Source organism: Macrotis lagotis, chromosome X (assembly GCF_037893015.1).
Source record: "Macrotis lagotis isolate mMagLag1 chromosome X, bilby.v1.9.chrom.fasta, whole genome shotgun sequence".
NCBI classification, from domain to species: Eukaryota; Metazoa; Chordata; class Mammalia; order Peramelemorphia; family Peramelidae; genus Macrotis; species Macrotis lagotis.
In genome coordinates this window covers 518380881-518402447 of record NC_133666.1, presented here as the reverse complement: position 1 = coordinate 518402447, position 21567 = coordinate 518380881, and the positions used below count along the sequence as shown (strand labels likewise).

The following is a 21567-nucleotide window of genomic DNA, read 5'->3' as shown; positions in this document are numbered from 1 at the left end:
TATGTCTATGTCTCTGTCTCTGTCTATCCATCTCTTGTCTTTATTTTGTCCCCATATATTCTGAGAGTGGGGACTAAAATGCTACATGTTGTACCAAGTAATTTAACAGTAGGAAAATCAAACTAGACTTAGCTCATTAAAACTTTACTAATTCCATTATTTTTCATAAGAGTCACAGAAAGCTCGCAATGAAAGGACCCTGGGAGATCATCCGATCCAATCCTCTCAATGAGGTAGTCTAGACTCTAGATCTCCTGAATCTGTCTTGTTTTTCTTCTTCAGACTGCAGAATTACAGTTAGAGGTCATATTTATTTTTAGAAGGTTAAAGACAGCAGCTGCAGCATATTTGGCAGTAAGAGAACAGCCTGAGTCCAAAGGCTGACAAACCCAGCTTGTGGGTTCTTAGTAGATCTTTCTTCCTCATTGGCTGCACCACTGGAAATCTATGTGAGTGGAAAATGTTCTTTTACAAATTAGATTTAAGACCAAAATTACCCTTTTGATGCATGTAGTTTACTTTTGCATATTTATCTTCTGTGAATGGAAGCCTTTTTGGTAAATATTATGCATGCATGAAAGAAGAGGCAGGCTACCCTAATACCAAGATTTACCAGTGGGATAAGAGAGAACATACACGCATTTCATTTATGTATTGAATTTGTGAAGCAACTCCATACTTTTATCACCCTCCATCTGGACTTCCTTTGGCCATAATAGCCAAATGGAAATTCTATTCCTTTGCCCACAGCAGACAGAGATATGGAAAAATGGAATCAAGATAAAGATGTGAGATTTTTATAAAAGTAATACCATTGATTTTTTTTCCCTTAAAAATAACTGAGCTAGGTGGCACAATAGATATAGAGCACCAGTACTGGGGTCAGGAGGACCTGAATTCAAAGTCTGATGTCAGATACTTACTGTGTGAACCTAGGCAAATAATTTAATTCTGGTTGCCTTAAAAATAATTTAATATCCAATGACTGCTATTCCTTTTAACCAAATCACCTTGTTGTCTATGCTCCAATCATTTTTGGAATATCTCTTTTGTAACTGTACTTAAAATGAGTTTTTAAGTCATTTTCTGGAGTAACTAGATCTTGTTACTTAGAAATCATACCTCATTTTTTTCCCAAAGTGTTTTAAAAGTTTGACCATTTTTCCTATTCTGAATTCCTCTAGGCTTTTTCCACAAATAAAAGTCATTCTCAATTTGCTACTATTGAGAATATTCATCGAATCATAGAATCTTAGAATTGGAGGGGATTTTAGATATTAGTCTAACATTTATGTAAATCCTAAATTCTGTCTACATTAGATCTGATAGATAATCATCCAATATTTACTTAAATACTGTTTGATATCCAGTTTTTTTGAGTTATATTTGACTCTTTGTAACTCCATTTGGAGTTTTTGTGACAAAACATACTGGAGTGGTCTAGTTATTTCCTTTTTTAGCTCATTTTACAGATGAGGAAAATGAGGCAAACAGAGTTAAGTAAATTGCCCATGTCACACAGTTAGCACATATTTGAGGTCAGATTTGAACAGAGGAAGATAAGTGTTCCTGACTCCAGGTCTACCATGAAAGCCAACTACTCAGTACCTCTAGTGATAAATATCTTTAGTCATAGGAAACTCCCCACTTACTGAGAAGATGCATTTCAGATCATGTTAGACTAAACTTACTTCCTTCTGAGAAGGAAGATAAGGACTGGTAGATCAGGCAGGACTGTATTTATAGCTCAGAAAGGTTTTTTTTTTTTTTTTTTAGGTTTTTTCAAGGCAAATGGGGTTAAGTGGCTTGCCCAAGGCCACACAGCTAGGTAATTATTAAATGTTTGAGACCGGATTTGAACCCAGGTACTCCTGACTCCAGGGCCGGTGCTTTATCCACTGCGCCACCTAGCTGTCTGCAGAAAGGTTTTTAGCAAAATATTTTATAAAAACTCTTATGGGATTCTAGCAGAGAAAAAATATTGAAATGTAGGCAAGACTATAGAAGAGTTTAGAATTCAAATGACTTGACATAAAGAATAATCATTAGTGGTTTAATGTCAACTTAGAAGCAGTCTCCAGGGTACTAGTGCAGAGTGCTGTGCTTGGCCCAGAGCTCTTTAATATTTTGTATCAATTACTTGGATAAAAGGATAAATGACATGCTTGCTGTATTTGCAAATGAGACAAAGCTGGGAGGGGAGAACTAACACATTGGATGACAGAATTAAGAGTCAAAAGATTTTGACAAGCTAAAACACTGGGCCAAATCAAATAAGCTGAAATTTAATAGGGAGACATTTAAAGTCTTAAACTGTGGTTCACAAAATCAAGTTTGTAAAGTGCAAGATGGGGGAGGTTTAGTTAGGCAGCAATTTATCTAAAAAAGTTCTGGGGTGAGAGAGTTGGAAAATTACAAGCTTAATATGAGTCAGCAGTAAGAGGTAGCAGCAAATAGAGTTAATGTGATTTTAGGCTTTATTGAGAAGGGGCAAGTCACTTAACCCTGATTTGTCTCAAATCCAAGATCATCTCCTGTCATCCTGATCCATATCTGATGTCTCCAGAGGAGGAAAGAGAGCCTGGTGATTAAGCACAGTGCCCCCTCACTCAAATCCCATTCATGGGTATGTGATGGCATCACTTCCCTGATATCATGGTCATCTTCATTAACAAAGAACAAATATTTCCAAGATGGGGCAGAGTGTGTAAGAACAGGAAGGGGATCATCATATCCTATCTGGATCAGATCGTCTTTGGATTATTGTCTTTCTTTCTGAATGCTATGTTTTAAGAAGGAGATTGATAAAGTTAAAAGCTATCAGAGGAAGGCAGTTAGAGGAAGGGTTTTCAGTTGAAGTCTATGTTATTGGTTGTTTGTCCCGTCCCTATAACCAGACCACTCTTAGGCTTAGATGAGCTAGATAAAGAATCTATATCCCCCCCCAAGCCTGAGCTAATTGGGTAGAGTAGCCATAGACAGAATGAGAAACATATCAATCTTATCTTCCATCACCCTTTATCCTTGGAGAAACTGGACAAGAAAAGGAGGGAAAAAAAGCTGAGGCTTCCTCAATTTTAATAATCGATATTAATATGAGAAAGAAATATTTTCTCTCACCCTTTACAACCTTCCAGCAAAACCAAGGATAATAATTGTCAAGTAAGTTGAACAAATTGTCAAGTAAGTTAGCTACTGGTGGAACTAATGACCCCTGAAGTTTCTTCCAACTCTGCAGTCTTTGACTCTGTAAAAGGAATTATAGTTTTTGGTATTGCTACTTATTTATTTGTTTGAGGAAATGGGGTTAAGTGACTTGCCCTGGGTCACACAGTTACTAAGTGTCTGAGGTAGAATTTGAACTCAGGTCCTCCATACTCCAGTCAGTGCTCTATCACCTTCACCAATGAATCCTTGTTAATCATTTTTGCTTGGTTCTCCTCAAACAGGAGATTATTTTCCTTAGTAGAGGAAACCAAAGAAAAATATGAAAAGACTAGTTTATAGTATCTTTTCCCCTGGGTTGTTGTGAGGATCACAAAAGATGAGATTTTAAAAATGCTTAGCAGATAATAGGTCTTAATAAAGGCTTGTTCCCTTCTCCCCACCCCCTTCTCTCCCTCACCCTACATTGTACTGCATTTGTACTCCATGAAACAAAATATGAGGAACTGAGGGAATCATGTGAAGACTTATATGAGCTGATACAATACTGAAGAATAATGACTGTCTATACAGGTAGACCATGGAGATATTGAAGGTTCATTTCCAGACTGTTGTAATAAAGCCAATGTAGCAAGAAAGTGAGTCATATAAGATTTTTGTTTTTCCAATACATATAAAAGTTATGTTTGCACTATGCTAATCCAAGTGGTAGTTTTCTTGTTGATAGAGATTCTTGCCTCATTGTTGATGGCCTGCTGATTGATCAGGCTGATGGTTGCTTAAGGCTGGCTTGTGGTCATTTTATAAAATAAGACAACAATGGAAGTTGTTGAATTGATAGACTTCCTTTCACTGCACAAACTTAGAGACCATTGTAAGGTTATTAATTGACCTAATTTCAATATTGCTGTGTCTCAGGAAATAGAGAGGCCCAAGGAGGTGGAGGGGAGAAATGGGGAATGTGGTAAGTAGAGCAGTGAGAGCACAGTCAACATTTATTGATATTTGCTCTTCTTATAGGGGTAGGGGTTACTTGCATCCTGCCCCCTCCCCCCCCAAAAGCCCAATTACAATAGTAACATCAAAAATAACTGATTACAGATCACCATCACAGATATAAAAATAATGCAAAGTTTGCAATATTGTGAGATTTACCAAAATGTGACACAAAACACAATTTGAACACTGTTGGAAAAATTGGTGCCATGAATATGCTCTAACGTTAAGTTTGCCACAGCTCTTCAATTTGCAAAAAAAAAATGTAATAGCTTCAAAATGCAATAAAATAAAGCTCAATAAAATGAGGTATGCTTGTAACCACAGTGACTACAGTGATAGTTTCATTTGCACTGTTGTATTTTTACAACAGTGCAAATGAAAATATCTCTAAAGGGCAGCTGAATTGTTTGATTAATTTTGGTCATGGAAAACAGATGATGAAATACACTTCACTCTGCTATTGAGAGAAGATAAAAGTCTACGAGTATGGAATATTAAATGTATAGTGTCTCAAAAATTTTAGTTCAGTTTTACACTGAAACTTTTGGGACATATTGTATACTAACAGATGAACAGTTGAGTAGTTTAGTTGAATAGTTTTACTAATCTGTCATTCTTTGTTACAAAAATGTGTTTCCTACAGAAAATGTAGTATATCAAGAAATGATTAGCATGAAAAACAAAAGGCATCAACAACCTTTTAAGAAATAAAATTTAAAAATTCAAACTTGATTACATTAATTTATTTATATATAATTTCTGGAAAAATCAGTCAAACTATTCAAATAAGTCTTTTGTTTCTAAAGAAAAGCTTATCGTCTGGTCATTGTTTCAGGAAGCCATCTGGGAAAATAGCTTTCTTGTTTGACGAGCTGAGTACTTTAATGTAAAACAGAAGTCTTCCTGTTTATATAAATAAAAAGAGGAACCACATAGAAATTTTTCCATTTTAAATGAAATCATGAAAAAAGTATTCCTCCTTTCTAAAGAATTTAATTTTGAATACCTGCCCATATCAAGCTGAGATGAAAACCAAAACTCTCCCCTTAGTATAACTAGGAATTGAGTACTTTCTTTGTAAAATCATTAGTTTCAGAATTACTTAAATAGAAAATTTCCCTACTATACTCAAGTATTTGATAACATCTTACAGAACTTGGAGGAATCATTTATTCATTTTTAGGTTTTTTTTTTTTTTTTTGGTAAGGCAAACGGGGTTAAATGGCTTGCCCAAGGCCACACAGCTAGGTAATTATTAAGTGTCTGAGACTGGATTTGAACCCAGGTACTCCTGGCTCCAGGGCTGGTGCTTTATCCACTAAGCCACCTAGCCGCCCATGCCACCTAGCTGCCCGAGGAATTATTTAAAGGTAACACGTCAAATTGAAGATATAGCAGAAAGAAGACAAAGTATTTCTGAAGTATTTCTGATATCCTTCAATGGAAACTGATCCTTCTAGGATATAATTTTTTGAGGACAAGAACTTACTGGTTCAATTTTTGATTGGTGTACCTCTAGGGCCTAGCCTAGCAAATGGTGCAAAATAGTCATTTAATATATATTTATTAATATGAAGTACAGAAATCCCATTTATAAGCAACTTTTTTAGGAGTACAGGTATACTGTATGTTCACCCACCCAATGATTAATTAATCAGTCAATAAATATTTATTACGATCCTATTATATGCTCAGGACTCTGCTAGTGCTATAATAATAGTAAAAAATGATAGGTAACTAGGTGACATATAGAGCACCAGACCTGTAGCTAGAAAGACTGGTTTTCCTGAGTTCAAATCTAGCCCCAGACACTTACTAGATGTGAGATCTTGGGCAAGTCACTTTATCTTGTTTGCCTTAGTTTCCTCATGTACAAAATGAACTGGAAAAGGAAAGGGCAAATTACCCAGTAACTTTGCCAAGAAAACCCCAAATGGGAACACCACTGAAAAACAAAATAGCTGCAATGCCCACTAGAAACTCTGGAATCTCAATCTCCAGAAAAAGAACAAAAATTTTTCAGATGATGTAGACAATCACTGGTCTGAGAACATGAAATTGACTAATTAATCCTTTCAAAATATTTTATAGCTCAATAATTTCTGTTATTTTCTTTTTTTTTTCTTTCCTTCTCTCTTAAAACTCTAACTTGAAGCACTCTAACAACACAAGTTCCTCTTTTAGTTTCTGCTAAGGGGGGGGGCAGGGCAGGGGCTCTCCTATTGGAGATTGTGAGGGGTGTGAGGAGCTCCAAGTTCTGTCTGTGGGTGACTCTGGCTGCCTAATTGATCCCATAATCCAAGTATTTGGAGCATGATGTGATCTTTCAAATGATCCTCAGTTTGATCTAAAGGCTTTTCACCATGTTGGTTCCCTTCTTTGCATATTATTCAATTCATGAACATTCTTCTTAAAATATGATGTCTGTATCTGTACACCTTGGTGTGGGTGCATTTCATAAATGTTTAACAATTGGCTGCCTGAGGACAAAGTATGTACAGTACACTTTCAAGTTTAATTTGCAATTTTATCATTGCATATTAACTTTCTTAAGTCTAGACAACTGATACGTATATGTAAATATATATACATAGATGATATAGATATAGAAATATAGGTATAGATATAGATATAAATCAAGCACTGATTTATAGTATTTCCTGATTTCTGAGGTGAAAACATTAGCATTGGAAACTTAAGGATAGGCTTTCCTCAGTTACTTTAAGCTGACTTCAGCCAACCCCTGCTTCTAGGTGTCTGATAAAGACTGAGTAGAGTGAGACTATCATGTTTTAAGCCTTGGACACTTTGCCTCTCTAAGTACATCCTAAAATTAAGTTAGTTTATTGCACCATTGTTTCATGGTGAAGTTGAATGTACTATCACCTCCAGATCTTTTTCACAGGTATTGCTCTGCTATGTCTCTCTCCCATCATATAACTGTTAAATTGAGTATTTTTGAAACCAAGCAGAAGACTTTTTTTTATTATGGTTCAGTCATGTCTGGCTCCTCATAAACCCATTTGGGATTTTATCGGCAAAGATGTTCAAATGTTTTGCCATTTCCTTCTCCAGTTCATTTTATAGAAGAGGAAACTGAGGCAAACAGGGTCAAACAGCTACTGTCTGAGGTCACATTTGAACTCAGGTTTTTCTTACTCCAGGTCTAGCACTCTATCCACTGTCCCACCTGATTGGTATAAGATTTTACATGGATCCAATTAAATTAAATTAAATTCTGTTAGATTTGACCCATTTCTTGGCTGTCGAGACCTTTTTGAATTATAACTTTTGATTTATTTAAATTTAATGGATTCAAGGAAGCATTATCATTACATAGTATAATAAAAAAGATGATTGCACATGAAACTGTAAATCTATTATGTTTAACTTATTATGCATTTTAAATTCATAATAAAGTTGTCATATAAATTTAGTTTTTCCCTTTCTCTCCCACCCCCATCCCAGTCCTAGAGATGATTACTTTGAGTTACAAATAGATATAGATGTACACAATTATTCTATATATACTTCTAGTTATCAGTTCTTTCTCTGGAATATAGCATCTTTCTTCATATGTCATTTATAATTAATTTTGGTATTTATAGTAGTCAGAATGATATTTGCTCAAAGTTGCTCTTTATACTATGGAATCCTCAACATATTTCTGCATTTACCAAGTTTTTTCTTTTTTTTCAACAAAGCTTTTATTTTATTTTTCCAATTACATGCAAAAATAGTTTTCAATATTAATCATTTTACAATTATAAGTTCCACATTTTTCTAACACCCTCTCTCCCTTCCCTTCCCCTCTTCAGTGCAGCAAACAATCTGATATATGTTGTGCATATACAATCATGTTTAACATATTTCTCTATTACTAATGTTGTGAAAGAAGAATTAGAACCAAGGGAGAAGCACATGAGAGAGGGGAAGAAACAACATAAAAGAAGTTTTAAAAAAGTGAACATTGCATTCAGTTTCCACAGTTTTTTCTCTGAACGTGGATGGCATTTTCCATAACAGGTCTCTCAGGATTGTCCTTGATCACTTAACTGCTTAGAGGAGCTATGTTATCATAGTTTAGCATCTCACAATGTTGTTGCTAATGTGTACAGTGTTCTCCTGGTTCTATTAATTTCACTTAACATCAGTTCATATAAGTCTTTTCAGGTTTTTCTGACTCCTCTTGATTTCTTATGGAATGGTACTTCATAGCATTCATATTATAACTTATTCAGCCATTGATATGCATTCCTTCAATTTCCAAATCTTTGAAACTACAAAAATAGTTAATATAAATATTTTTGTATATGTGTCTTTCCCCTTCTTTCATCATCTCTTTGGGATACAGACCTAGTAGAGGTAATGTTGGATCAAAGATTGCTGAATTCACAATTTTATTGCTCTTTAGATATAGTTCCAAATTGTCCTCCAGAATGGTTGAATCAGTTCATAATTCTACCAACAGTGCATTAGTATCCCAGTTTTCCCACATCTTCTCCAACATTGATCATTTTCCTTTTTTTTCATTTTAACTAGTCTGGTAAGGGTGAGGTGGTACCTCAGAGCAGTTTTAATTTGCATTTCCGTAATCAATACTAATTTGGAGCATTTCTTTATGTAACAAAATCATTCTTTAAACATATCATGTTGCTATTTACAATATTCTCTTGGTTTTACAAATTTTATTCTTCATTATTTTGTGCAAGTGCATGATTTTCCAAGATTATTGAGCTCATCATTTCTTAGAGTACAGTAGTATTCCATCATAATCAAATAGTATAGCTTATTCAGCCATATTACATTCATTAAAATTTGAATTAAGCTAAAGCATAATAAATTTTATTCCAACCCTTCATTTTAACCTCTCTTATTCTTAAATATGTTTCTTGTAAACAACACATTGTTGGATTCTGATATTTAAACCATTCTGCTCCATTTACTTTCTATGGTTGAGGTCAACCCATTCACATTCAAAGTTTTGATTGTTATTTGTGAATTTCCCTGCATCATATGTTTACTTGACTTTGTTAAGCAATGTTGTTTACTAATTTTCCTAGCTTCCTAGCTTTTCTGTCACATTTATCTTTAATAATGACGATGATGATAGTGCTTTAAGTTTGTATAAATGCTTTAAAATACTAACTTATTTTATCCAGACAACAATTCTGGGAGATAAGTGGGGGTCAGCTCTAACTAGCCCAGTTGACCTTCATTGTTACATTTTCATTATGAGTACCTCAAAAATAACCAAATGCTGTAAATTAGAGCTTGATTTATTGCTTTCTTGATTGATTCGAGAAAATGATAGAGAAAATGATGCCAATAAAGATTAAACTTATGTGTGCCAAGGGTACTCCCCCACCCCAGAGAATATTACTTGCCTTTATTACTCCTGTTTTACAGCTGAGGAAACTGAGACAAAATAGAGGTTAAGTGACTTGCTTGAGTCATACAGCTAGAGTCTGAGATCAAATCTGAACTCAGCTCTTCCTGACTCCAGGTCTACCACTATGCCATTTAACTGCCTCTGATAAAAATTGTAAACAGCTCAGGCAAAGCAGAAATCACTGGGGCATTCTCAAAACTAATATTGGTTAGCTGATAATTAATCTTTTGTTGTGGTTATTTAACAAGTTCTAATTTATCTGTAAGGACTATAGGAGAGATTTTTTTCCCCCCAATATACTGATAAAATCTAGATATTCACCTGATTTAGCAGCCTAGTTACCCTATCAAGAAAGGAAACAAGGTTGGTCTGGCATAAACTGTTCTTGTTAAAACTATATTGGTTCTTTGTTTCTTTTACTGCCTTCTCACCGGGGTGTATGGGGTGTTCAGGGAGGACTAGCACCTCTGGTATAAGGGATTACTGAGCCCTTTTCAAGACTGCTCATTAACTTTTGGTGTCCACTTGTCACCCAACTTTCATCTTTGACTCTAAGAATCTGTAGCATATATATACACACATACATATATATGTATATATATATATATATACACACACACATACATATATATGTGTGTATATATATATACATATATATACACACATACATATATATATACACACACATATGTAGTGGCCATATCCCGGCATATCCCAGTAAAACTGCCTTAGCAGATGAGCTAACACTAAACATGGATTTCAAACCTGTCAGTGAATTGGGAGAATGTCTTCCCCAGGCAGGTAAAGACTTCTGCAATTCAAGGACTCTACAAGCTTTCCTGGGTCTGATTTTCACTTTAAAAACAGCCAAATTCACCCAAAGTACAAGGCTAATGATCCAATAAAAATCCAATAGCAACAGTATTGACCTTTCTTTCTTCCTATCTCAAGTAAAGACTGCTTCTTAAGTGGACTCAATTGTTCTTAATGTATTTCATCTGCTTTCCATTTCTCTACTAACTTTGAATCACAGTTTATATTCATCTTTACATCCCCTCTTGAAACTACTCCAGTGCTCAGTCTGCCAAAAACACTCAGAAATAGTGTTGCATAAATGAAGGAATGACTATTGCAAAAATCCAAAGACCTTTAGTTTGTTTGCCTCTGGTTCACTTTTTACTGCATCATCTATTTGAAAATAAAAGAATAGGGGTGGCTAGGTGGTGCAGTGAATAGAGCACCGGCCCTGGAGTCAGGAGTACTTGAGTTCAAATCTGGCCTCAGACACTTAATAATTACCTAGCTGTGTGGCCTTGGGCAAGCCACTTAACCCCATTGCCTTGCAAAAACCTAAAAAATAAAAATTAAATTAAAGAATAGTACCACAGATCTAGAATTAGAGAGTGAGGTCCAGACAGGAGTGTGCTGAAGCCAGATCGAGGACTTACAGTTAAATTTTCAATGTGAATAATCATAACTTCAACACCAGCAAATGCTTGATTTATTAGTTTATTTTATAGACAAAAAATGATGGAGAAAATGTTAAAAATGCTGAGTAAATTTAAAAATGTGTTCTAGGTACATTTCCCTCCCTGGAGAACTTGTCACTAAACATTTGCAAGCACATTTGAGGTTCCAGATAAATTAAATAATCCCATCCTGTTGTCACTCATAGTATAAAGCCAAGTCAGGACTCAAATGTTCTCATACCTATTATACCCTTAGGGGCACCTCTCCAATTCCCAATAGACTGTTTTAGAAAGTAAGACTGCATTTTGATAAATTTTGCATCATATTCAGAGATGTAGATATGGATCTAACTGATTTTATTGCATCCCTCCCCTTCCCCTTCTTTTTCTTTTCAATCAGTCAGGGCCACCAAATTAGATTCTGTGGAACTTCCCCTTATATATTTTAAAACCAAATCTAGCTTCTGAACATTCAAAGTCTGTGTCTCTTGAGCTCTGACATTTCCTGCTGTTACCATTCTTGGTTCATTTTACTGAAAAAACCCTGCCCTTAGAGATTCATTAGAAAAAAATGGAACACAAGGCCCCAGAACCTTCTTCCACTGACAGCTTCCCTCCACATAGGTACCTTCCCAATTTAGGCTTTCCCTGCCCTGCAGAGCTGATTTGGCTACTTCTGAATCTGAACTAAGAGACCTAGATGACTTTTACTTCCTCTGTCTTAGAAGCCCAAGAATTCTGTGGCAGAAGTACATCATTATCCAAATTAAAAAATAATGAGGAGGAGAATAATGATGATGATAATAATAATACATATAATATATAATGACAATAATAAAAACAATAATGATATCTTGCATTTATATAACTCTTTAAAGTTTGATAAGCATTTTATATGTGAATATCCACAGGAATCTCAGTTTCCTAATCTGCAAAATGGGGATAATGTTACTTGTGCTACCTTTCACATAGTGTTCCCAGAATTTTAGAGTCCAAAGGGACCATGAAGCTTCTTTCTTTCACCCCATCCCTGTCCCTGACTTTAGGCTGATCTCCCATTTATAGATCTACTTTCTAGACTTATATTCCCTTTTTGGATCATCCTAAGGTAATAGAATCTAGGCAGACTTTCCATATTGAATCCCTTAATTTTTCTTGACCCTCTAGGGCTGGATGAACTCCTTATCCTGACTGGCTTGGGTCTTCCTTGTTCCAACTGCAATCAAAAGAGTCTTTAAACTCAGTGATATTGCAATGTTCTACCTCCTTCAAATGAATAAGTGAATGAATGAATGACTTTGACTTTTTGAAAGTATTTATTCTTTATCTTTTGCCAGACAAAAACTGGAGATTCAACTATACATGCTAGGGATACAACCAGCATAGTGTGACCTTAGGAAGTTTACATCCTAATGGAGGAAACAACATATTTGGTCAAAGATATTTTTGTCTTTTTTGGAGCAACAGGGCAGTTGGTTGATTACTTTTTCCAGAAACAATGATAGAGTTGGTCTGATTACTGTTCCCACAGTTGAGTAGAGTCAGTGTGGATATAGGGAACAAAGAACCAGTCTTAGAACCAGAAAGACCTGAATTCAAGTCCCTTCCATAATATGTACTGGCTCAGGGATCCAGAAAAAAATCATTTCATCTACTCTTGAAGTTCTTTTGCTGTTGCTGTTGTTTTGTAATCAATTGGGGTTAAGTGACTTGCCCATGGTCACACAGCTATTGTGTCCAAGGTTAGATTTGAACTCACTGCAACCCCTAGCTGTTCCTCCTCTTGAGGTTCTATCAGTTGTAGGAGAAGGAAATATTTGGCAGTAAGATCTCCTCACATGGGAATTTCCTATATTGATGAAATCAGAGGTCCATTTCCTTGGAAGGGGGGATAGTAGTAAAATGGGTCATCATCAGTCAGAACACTATGACCCTTCAAGCAAAAACAAGTATAATTATGATTTAAATTAAGCAGTTTTGCTTGTTTCCTTTTTTGCAGTTGACCCCAGATGACTGTGAAGTCTCTCTTCTCTTCTGTCCTGACTGCCTCTGCATGGTACCTACTTGATGCAGTTCTGTGCATCATTAGAACAGCTTGAGGTGAGTGGGTGTGATGTGGTGGGAAGAAGATTCCTTTTGGCTTGACAGCAGTCACTTGAGAAAGACTCATTAGAGTAGGTGGTTGTTGTATAGACATGTTCTCCAGAAATATTCCTGAAATAATTCTAAGGCCTGAAATGCAGGAAGTGCTGCTGGCAGCTGCTTGATGGATGGGCACGTACTCATCTTGCCCACAGAGCTTGCCCTCTTCCCTTGATATATAGCCCAATATGTCATGGCCTTAGGGCCAGCCAAGAAATTAAATGAAAGTAAGCAACACCTGGTGCTGTACAAATACCATCAAGTCTCAAATTACTTCTCCCAGGGAAAAATGATTCTTGCATGGATACAACAGCTGGAACTCTCCAGTAGAGTTTTCTATGAGAGAATATAGACCCACAAGGGATAGAACTTCCCTATAACCCTGCTGCATCAGCAGCTAAGCCCAACATGTGGAAGGGAGTGCTGATTGAGCTGCTTATTGATGTTGGTTAAAAATCAAACTAGCTTAATTTAGAATTTTCTCAACTAGTTTTTGAAAAATGAAAAACACAACAAACACTTGCTTGCTTGTAAATGTGGAGATGTAGAATGAGAGGGTAACTGAGATGAGCAAGATGATATATCAAGGGACCCACTGGAGGCCCTCCAACTTTGCTCCTTGATCTTCCTTGAGCACAGTATGTTCCTAGCTCTAATATTGCTTATATATGTTTCAAAGTTTAAACTTTTCAAATAGTGTTATACGTAAAAATGTTTAGATCAGATTTGTGCCTTGCTAGTCTGTTGGTGAGTTGCACACAATTATCAATCAATAAATGAACCAGTTAGCATTGTCTCCCAAGTTCGTGGCCCTGTGTACTGACAGTGCTAATACAAAAGAAAGAAACCTAACCTGTATCAAATTGCTTACTGTCTCATGAAGGGGGGAAAGTGAGGAAGGGAAAAAGAAAATTCGAAACTCAATTTTTTAAAAAAATGAATGTTAAAAATTTTCTTTACATATAACTGGGAAAAACAAAATATTATTTAAAGAAAAAACTAAAACTAAAAAGAGCTAATCCCTAATTTCAAATAGCATATATACTAGGAGTGTTCTGCAATGTATTCCCAGGAAGAAAATACAGGATATATGCATTTAGTTTGGGTATGACATTGGTTTTCAAGTGTTTCTAGTATCTCTTTTCCTTGGTTGCGACTAGCTTATTTACCCAACTTGTACTTACAATAGCAGCTACATTTTAATTCTTAAGAGCCTATGAATAACCCCTTGTTGGTGACTTTCCCTACCAATATTACCACACAGCTAAGTAATTATTAAATGTCTGAATCCAGATTTAAACTCAGGTACTCCTGATTCCAGGGCCGGTGCTCTATCCACTGCGACACCTAGCCGCCCCCTACATATATATTCTTAATGAAAATATTTACTGAAAAAATAAGGCAAACACAGGGCTTTTGTATAACATTCTACCCAATTATATGCTCAACCAAAGCACAAGAATGGAGAGGAAATAGGCACACACCTAAAGTCCCAGGGCAGAAAAGTGCATAATTTGGGAATCCAGTGAAATTCACAACCCTGAAATGGCAGACCTTCTTCCTAGATTGCTTCTGTCTTACGAACTATCCATAAAAATTCCTTGACAAGTGTAGAGTCTGTGCTGAACAAATGCTTTCACTTTTAAGCTATGATGATCTATGATGTTCTTGACTAGCACCTCACTAGACATGACTAGACCAAGGACTAGTCAATTTATTGGACAGCTTTTCTGATTCTCTGCTCCCAAGTTTTTAAGCTCTGTTCCTCAGTTCATCTAGGTTTACTCAACAGTAACAACTCTGTATAGATCACTTCCAGCTTCAAACATAGATGATGCCTTTAACAACATGAAACATGTACAAAAATATGAATCAGAAAGGATAAGAAAAAGGTGAAATGCATTACTGATAATACAATTTTTATTTTTATTGTTAACAAAGTAGCATTATGTCCTTTTATAAAAAGGCATATTTATCTCATCCTTTTTAGACTTTATCTTCTGGCCAGTCCCATATAACTTTGACTTTAGCCCTTCAGCTAGAAAATCTTTCTGGGTCATGCGCTTGACCTGTGAATTCAACTTCTTGAACTCATGAGGTTTTCTGTCAAGTCTAGAAATAGTCATCTTTCAGAATTGCTATTCAGTGACTGGTGCTCAAGGAAAGAAACACAAAACAGAAAAGGCAACCCAGACCTTGGGTTCCCAATCTTAAGTTTGTCTAGACAAATGCATATTCTGCCATGAGCTAGTCTGACCACGATAGCTATTGCTGAGGGTGTGGGGTTGTGGAAGGGACAGAAATCCCCTCGGCTGAATGGCAGTTTGGCACTCCAAAGAAAAGATGATGTACTCAGAAAAGGGAAAGAGACAGAGGTAGACATTTAGTTCTTTCCTTTTAAACTGAGTGGGAATCTCTTCCTAGTTCAGACAACAATCATCTTTAATGCAGCCTTAAAGTCCTGGGGACCAGCAGGCGACTATTGTGTCATCTCAAAGCACAAGTAGCTGAGTCAGATCACAAATTTCTACCCACTGAGTCTGAGTGGGCATACTCAGCTGTAGGGAAAGTGCCCCAGCTGAGCAGATCAGAAAGGCTCCCTTCTCATTCCTTCTTATGTCTACCTAGCACTTTATATACATTATCTCATTTGCTTTCCACATGGTTTCCACAAATTGGTACTGCGGATATTAATTGTATAAAGGCAAGATATCTTAATGTAAAAGTATCCTAACTTTTTTTGGTTGCCTACTCTAATCAATAAAACATTTTTGAGCAGGAATTCCTAATATCTGGACATTTATTTGTAAATGATCTGCATGTACTACTATATTAATATATTATGAAACATAAAACTAGAAATTTAAAAGGATGAGATAAAAATGAACTATGTGGACAATTAGGTAGCACAGTGGATAGAGCACACATCTTGGAATAAGAAAAAAGGAATAGGAAAACTCATCTAACTGAGTTCACATCTGGTCTCAGACATTTACTCGCTGTGTGACCCTGGGCAAATCACTTAACCCTGTTTGCCTCAGTTCTTCTGTAAAATAAGCTGGAGAAGGAAATGACAAATTACTTCCATATTTTTGCCATGAAAACTCCAAATGGAGTCATGGAAAAGCAAAAGATGAATTATCTTTTTTGCTAAAAAATTTTATTTTCTTATGTTTGATGTTCTAATCATGGTCTAATCTTTTGCCATTATTAATAATGATATTTTTACTGAGAACAATTTGATTAAATTATGGTTCATTATTTTAAAAAAAAAACTTGGCTTAACATTTAGCAATACAGAAATTCAAAAGCCAGGTTTTAAGTTCAGTTTACTTTGATACCTGTTTTAAGTTGCCATCAGATAAAAAGATAACTCAGAGAGATGCTATGTATAGGTCCAAGTGGAATATGTTCATCAATGGTTTTCTTACTAAACCATGACATTCATTCACTTTTTGATCTCATTCTCCTACTAGAACTACAAGTTCCTTGAGGGGAAGGACTGTTTTTCATTTGTTCATTTGTTTTAATCCTTTTTAAAAAATATCTCTAGTACCTAGCATAATGTCTGGCTTATAGGAATCACTTAATAAATTTTTGTTGATAACTGACATCCAAGTAAAAATTTTTGATGAAACTTCAGCTAATAAATTTCCATCTTCTCTGATATCAATCAGTTATTCTTACAAATAAAAAGGTGTTGTCTCGCTGATTTTTTCAATTCCTGGGCTCAAAATTTCCTGAAGTTCTTCATTTAGAAGATGTTTAAAACAATAATATTTAGAAACAAATTTGTAAGTTCTATTTGCAAGTGCATAGAGTATGCAGAAATGAGAGACACATGACAATGTGTCATTGTGTCATGACAATTAGCAATAGAGCTTAATTTTTATGTGTTTTGTTAGTTTTGACCTCTATTTTTAGCTATTTGTTGCTATTCAGTCATGTTCAACTCTTCGATTCTAATTGGGTTTTGTTTTGTTATGGTTTTTGGCAAAGACATTGGAGTGGTTTGTCATTTCCTTCTCCAGTTCATTTTACAGATGAGGAAACTGAGACAAATAGGGTTGAGTGATTTGACCAGTCTCACAGTAAATAAACCAAGGTTGGAGTCATTTGATTAGGTTGTTTTTCAACCTTGAACTCGGACTGAAAAAGAGCTTATATAGGAGTAGAAAAGAAGTCAGCTCAGCTATTTTTGCTGTTGTTCACTTTTGTTTTCATATTATTATTTTCAACCCACAGGTTTTTAAGTGCCTTTTCTATTTTGTGAGGGTTGGTCTAGTTAAAATTAGAGAACCTAACCCACAAATACACTTAGCTAGGCATACATGAATTTCAGTATGTGACAACATGCTGGGTAAATAAACAAGGGATTCTTTTTTAGACTGGAGCTTCCTCTCAGGACATGTTCCTTCCTATTTATAATATGTGATGATGATGTTTGTCCTTGCTTCTTGAAGAAGACCATGACATCAAGGGAGGTGATTCTGTGACATGCACTTGAATAGGATTTAAGTGAAGGAGTGCTGTATTAAGTCACCAGCCTTACTTTCTCCTTCAGAGTCAGAGTTCAGTGACCAGACATAAATCAGGATTACTGGAAATGACCTTGGATGCAATGCAGGCAGGTTAAATGACTTGCCCAAGGTCGCACAGGTATTTCGTATCTGAGGCCAGATTTAACAAACACACAGACCAAGTGAGGGCATCAGTGTCAATTCATACATTAAATGTTCATAAAGCTAAAATTCTTTCTTTTTTTTAACCTATTAAAGGTGGGTAGAAATTCTAATACTGTCTTTCAATACCCCGATGGATCTTGCACAGCCTGCTTTAGAAACCCAGTCATAAGGAAAAGTACTGGGTTGAAGTTCCAGCTCTTCCTTTATATAGATACAGATTGTGTGACCATAGGCAAATAGCTTGACTTCTCAGAGCCCCAGATATTGTTATCAAACTATAAGTTGCAGAAAGAATAACCAAGGTTCTTTCCACCACCCTAAGTTGTTTGCATTTTCATATTTACATGTGAAAAGGAGATTCTAATAGATATAATGCTTTCATAATCTAAGACAGGGCTGTCTAACCTTATTTTTAAAAGTTTTTATTGAAACAATAGACAACATATTTTGATTTGACATTTTAGTGAGAGCTCTTCCGTAGCTTGGCTATGTTTACTAAAGCATTTAGTAACTCCACAGGTCAGCGCATACAATCACACCACGGGCAGCATGTGACTCTGATCTAAGGGAATAGGTTTTTAATGAGGAATTCTATTTCCTTGGCAATATCAGACTAGCAGACCAATGGGGAAAAGACCAGAAAGGGGTTAGGGGTCAGGGAAGAGTTAGCTGCACACCGGCCAAATCACACTGATTACTGTCAGCCTCCACTCTCTACTGTGTATTTAATAAACCCTATACCATTCTTTCTCCTTCCTCTCCTTCCCTCTTTCTCTTTCTTGGTCTCTGTCTCTATCTCTTTGTCTCTCTGTCTCTGTGTCTTTCTCTGTGTCTCTGTGTCTCTATCTCTGTGTCTTTAACTCTGTCTCTGCCTCTTTGTCTCTCTGCCTGTCTGTCTGTCTCTCTGTGTATCTATCTCTCTCAGTTGCTTTCCCTCCCTTCCCCTCTCCCTCCCTTCCTTTCCCTCCTTCATTTCTTTTTTTTCCCAAGGCAAATGGGGTTAAATGGCTTGCCTAAGGCCACTAGGTAATTATTAAGTGTCTGAGGTCAATTTGAACTCAGGTACTCCTGATTCCAGGGCCAGTGCTCTATCCACTGTGCTGCCTAGCCACCCCATCCCTCCTCTCTCATTTCTTAAAAAATATTGTGTAAAAAACAAGGATAGCCTGGCATAGCAAATAGAAGGCTGCTCTTGGAGGCAAAAAAAAGACTTGGGTTCAAAGCCCTCTCTATGACACTTTGTGTCCCTCTCTCAAGTCACCTAACCTCTCAAGGCCTCAGATGTGAGTTATAGACAAATGACAGCTCTTTTTCATATTGGGAATTCCCTATGAGGCTAGAATAATAAGTTCATAACCTAATCCCCACCCCAAATAAGGGGCTATCATACTTACCCCTTTCTTGTTTCACATGTGAATGGGAACAATGTTAAAATACTTTGATTTTTTTTTCCTCAGAAGAAAAACAAATAATGTATGATATACAGGAATTTATTTCTATTATGATGGTCTATTAAGTTGATTTAGTTGGAAAGTACACGATGACTCAGAAACTGGACAAAGGGAAAAACCTAACAGGGAAGTTTTTACCAACAAATGTAATCTACACATTCTCAATATGGAAAGGTTTAGCTTCCTTTTTTTGAACCTCTGTGGTTCTCAAAATCTTATGGGTGAGTGCCCAGGAAGCTGATGACCTTTTAATTCTTACATTTGGGCTTTAGGGGTTTGGTTAATGGTCAAGTCCATGTGTGGGGAGGAGTGTTGTTAGGGAAATAGATTAACAATAGTTATTGATACAGCTAAATGAGGGCAACATGAAGGATTTGGTAGGAGTTGTCCTTCTGGATAACTGAAAGTAGTGAGGAAAATTTTGGAAATTGTTTATTTACTTCCTTACTCTAAAATTATAGCAACCAGGGCAGCTAGGTAGCACAATGAATAGAGCACTGGCACTGGAGTCAGGAGTTCAAATCCAGCCTCAGAGCTGTGTGACCATGGGCAAATCACTTAATCTCAATTGCCTAAAAAAATAAGAAAAAAGAATTAAAATGGCCAAAGTTCTGGTCCTCAGGGCAATGGTGTGAAAACCTTTGAAAACTGAGGTCCAGAAGATCATTCCTTTGACCTAGATGAACTCGGTTGGACAAAAGATCATAGATTTAAAGCTGCAAGGAACCAACTAATCTCATTGTTCAGATGAGGAAGCAGAAGACCAGAAAGATTTAGTGTATTATCCAAAGTGACAGAAGTAGTGAAGGGCAGAGCAGAATTTAGGCCCAGACCCTCTGACTCCAAATCCAAACCTATTTCCACAGTACCATCTTGCAGTAGATTGTCTAGTCCATCAAGACAACAAGCTGCCAAGTACAGATAGTATTTGATAATACTGCAAAGTACCTTTACTGCTATCTAGCTTTCCCCTTTTATAAGTTTCTCACCATGCTTCAGTTCACAGAGTTGTCGACTAACCAGAGAAATGGTGGTGAGACAGGCAAGAGTAGAGTTCTTGGGTTCTAGTCTAGTGGTCTCAGAAAATAATATTAATAATAATAAAGCTCAAGTAATCATGATTTATGACTTATAAAGTGGTTTGTTCATAGCAATTCTTTGAAGTAGGTAATTGTTATTCCCATTTTATTGATGAGGAAACTGAGGATCTAACAGTTTAACTAACTTTGCTCAGGGCTATAATGAATAGAGTGTCAGGCCCAGAATCAAGAAGACTCATCTTAATGAGTTCAGATCTAGCTTTATTATCTGTCCAACCTTAGGCAAGTCACTTTGCCCTGTTTATCTCAGTTTCCTCAACTGTAGAATAGAGAAGGAAATGGCAAACCACTCCTTCATCTTTGTCAAGAAAACCCCAAGTGGGGTTACGGGAATGTCAGGCATGACTGAAATGACTAAATTGCAAAAATATGATTGAGGTATCAAAACAGGCTCCTGATACCAAATCAAACACTTTATTTACATTGGCCTCTCAACTCACATAACTGCATAGTATCCAGATGAACTGTCACAGTTTAATTCAAAAGTATGTATGAGGCTCAGCTAGGTGGTGCAGTAGATAGAGTACTGGCCCTGGAATCAGGGGGACCTGAGTTCAAATCTGACCTCTGACAACTAATGATTACTTAGCTGTGTGACCTTGGGCAAGTCACTTAACCCCATTACCTTGCAAAAAACAAAAAAGTATGTGTGGAACATCTGACAATCTTTATATTTTATTAAAATATGCTTTGAACTGAGCACAAAATCTCTAAGAGCACTTTACCATCCAGAACTTAACAATTTCTTAATATATTGAGAAAGAAAGAGCTCAAAATCACTCAACAAGCTATTTATCAAGCATCTTCAATGTGTCAGATGCCATGCTAGAGGTTGAGGATTTGAAGATGAAACAAAAATCAAACAATCTCTACCATCAAGGAATTTACATCATGGAATGATAACACTTAAATAAATGAATAACTAAATAAACAAAATGTGGCATGATAAATTGGGAGGAGGGGGGAGATTACTAACTAACTAAATATATATATATATATATATATATATATAATTCATATAAATGAATACTAGGTAATTTTTTGGGGGGGGAACATCAGCAGTTGTGGAGATCAGGAAAATTTTTGTCAAATAGATATCTTTTTAATGCAATTTTGAAGGAAATAATGAATTCCTAGAGACAGAAAGGGAAGGGAACAAACCTT

The 21567-nt window shown here is 36.1% G+C and overlaps 1 protein-coding gene across 1 annotated transcript in view; it reads left to right on the top strand.

Annotated features, from left to right (window-relative positions):
• The first annotated feature begins 388 nt into the window (after window positions 1–388).
• Window positions 389–21567, top strand: part of CD83 (CD83 molecule) — a 60405-nt gene continuing 39226 nt past the window's right edge. Inside the window, exons 1-2 of the mRNA XM_074207553.1 lie at window positions 389–449; window positions 13025–13125. The gene's annotated coding sequence lies outside the window, so the exon portion shown is untranslated. The remainder of the gene's footprint in view (window positions 450–13024; window positions 13126–21567) is intronic.